The following is a 2626-nucleotide window of genomic DNA, read 5'->3' as shown; positions in this document are numbered from 1 at the left end:
ACGTTTCCAAAAATGATTATGGTTAAAATAAAAAGACTCCAGAAATAACAGATTGAAAGAAGAACATTTTATTCAACTCAAGAGTTACAGCACTGATGAATTTTGTGTTATGGAGCATTAATAATGAAAACAACAACAAATAGAAAACAAATCTGCCTTCTAACTATTTATTCTGACGTTTTGTTTTGGCTCTTGAATAATCAGAATCTCGTCTCCAGCCAGGCACCAGAAACCTCGCTGTCCACTTCTCGAGTCATTGATGTTTTAATTGACAGGAGAGTCGAGCTGAGGAAACAGAAGAACAAATTTGAGAAACGCAGAGTTCCAACACACGTCATTAAATGCTGAAACTTTTCTGAGATGTCTCAGCAGCTTCAGTTTCTGCTCACCTACCTGTTACATCCAGAGTAATGGTGCCAGGTGAGGTCCATCTCCCCAGCGGTCGGTCTGCCTCAAACCTGTCACAACGGGGGGGAATTTAATGAGAATTGTTTACTGCACTGTATGTATAAAAGTGTTTTAGCGTTGCTCACTGTAAATAAACTTTTTGCACGTTAAAATTTGTTTATTGTTTTGCTTATATGATCTAACAGGAAGGAAAACCAAGGTTTCAATTCTTGAATAATTAAGAAAATAATCTCAACTATAGAATGGCTGAAAAGTTAAGGTTGTAAAAAATGTATTTAGTACCAGCAGATGGTGTGTAAACCTGGGGCCACTGGATCGTCTGCCTTTTTTGGCAGGCAGAGTATTTTCGTTTTAGTCCTCAGTCCTCTCCGTCTTCTCTCGCCTGATTGGTCCAGTGATGCTGGCGAATCATCACATGATCAGACACACATTCCTTAATCTCTGTCTAAATCACGGATTATTGGAAGAGACTTTCTGATCAAAGTCATCATCATGTCCTCACCTTTCCCACAAGCTGTTACAACCAGTAGATCAGCAGGTGGAGCAGGTCTTCTTCTGCTTTAATTGTTGGTCAACTCCAGTCATCACATGAGTTCACAGAGAAATGAAATAAAGAGAGAAGATAAAGTTAAGGAGGAAAATATGCACGGACAGCAGACAGTTTCTAACTTTCAGCTCAGCTCTCTGCAGCTATATTTGAAATGATTAATCATGTTGCGTAGATATAAATGTTCTTACTTTTTTTGTCAACTGGGTTCTCTTATCTTCCTCCACCTGACTGGTGGTGTTGAAGGTGGAGGATTACAGGCGGCGCTGGTCTTCTGCTTTAATTGTTGGTCAACTCATGTCATGTGACATGAGTTGATGTAGAAATGAAATCCAGAGAAAAGACAACAGGGTTAACAAATAGAATATAGGTGGACAGAAGGAAGAACAATTTTGAAATTTGAGCTCAATTTCATCCATATTTAAAATAAAAATAAGTTTTCTTACTTTTTTTGTCAATTGAGTTCTCTTATCTTCCTCCACCTGACTGGTGGTGCTGAAGGTGGAGGATTACAGGCGGAGGAGATCCAACCTGGGATGATCAGAGAGTCAGAAATCTGAGAAGTCTGAACTTGGGTCGGGTATTTTTTTAATGTCTATTCTTTTGTGATTTTTCTGTGTTGTAACACATGAACATGCTATTGGCCATATAAACTATTTGTTTCATGAGATTAATAGTTTATCTACATAAAACTTTACTCCACATGCTCTCCATTTCCTTTCCTCTGATCCTGTTCTCTAGTGTCTCTCTGAATAAAAGCTCTTAATTAAATCCTTCAATCATAAATTATGTCTATGTTCTCCTTTGTCTTCTAATTTCTTATTGTCCTGATGCTTTAATTTGGTTTCTGATACAACGTATTGTCAGGCAAGCATTCCTTACTTAATGTAAATTTTAACTCTATGTGGTTGAGCACTTTGTAAATTACTAATAACTTCTATTTCTATTTTTATTTAGTAAAGCTGATGGTCCCCACCACCAGCAGGAGGCAAGCAGTATCATGTGAATGTGGAAAAACTTACAAGCAGTGTGAAAAACAAGGGGTCCAGAAGGACAGGAACCACATGGACGACGACGAAAGGATCCAGCGATGAGCAGCTATTGTTGCTTATATTGCTTATATTGCTTATTGTTGCTTATTCTAGATTGTTTGTTACTAATATAATTTTAAATAAAGATTTAATAAAGATTTGAAAATAAAAAAGTGACTTACCACGTGACAGACATACAACGTGACATATCACGTTTTGTAGCCATTTCTTTACTATTTAATTTGTATTTTTAATGTTGAAAGTCTTCTTGGGTGTTTTAAAAGGCGTTGGCAAATAAAATTCGTTATTATTAGTATAATTATTGTAACACGGTCGGTACAGGAAATAGTGTCACTAGCGCCCCCTTCATTTCCGGAATGAAATAGTCACATTTCCATATAAGGTATGAGACTGACAGCGGTCCGTCCCCGCCCCTTTCTGTTTGCTGCAGCGAGGTGTACTTGGAGTGAAGGAGAACCGCAGCACCTGAAAATGTGGCAATATTGGTAACCAAAATTACAAAATAATCTACCGGACTATTTTCTTAGATAAAATTTTGTTTTCCAAATACTTTCCCACTCGAGTGAGCTCCGTTGCTACCTTCCCGTATTCATACCCTAGAAATCTCTTCACTTTAGCG

General features: G+C 37.7%; 1 long non-coding RNA gene across 1 annotated transcript; it reads right to left on the bottom strand.

Moving 5' to 3' along the window:
• Positions 1 to 336: 336 nt before the first annotated feature.
• LOC111611920 lies at positions 337 to 1000 on the bottom strand. Its single transcript, XR_002754304.1, has 3 exons — positions 911 to 1000; positions 691 to 808; positions 337 to 458 (listed from the first exon to the last, which is right to left on the bottom strand). It is a non-coding gene; the product is annotated as an uncharacterized LOC111611920 (long non-coding RNA).
• Positions 1001 to 2626: the final 1626 nt, after the last annotated feature.

Source organism: Xiphophorus maculatus, chromosome 18 (genome assembly GCF_002775205.1).
Source record: "Xiphophorus maculatus strain JP 163 A chromosome 18, X_maculatus-5.0-male, whole genome shotgun sequence".
Classification (NCBI taxonomy): domain Eukaryota; kingdom Metazoa; phylum Chordata; class Actinopteri; order Cyprinodontiformes; family Poeciliidae; genus Xiphophorus; species Xiphophorus maculatus.
The sequence above is the reverse complement of the archived record's forward strand: the minus strand, read 5'-3'. Positions and strand labels throughout refer to the sequence as shown.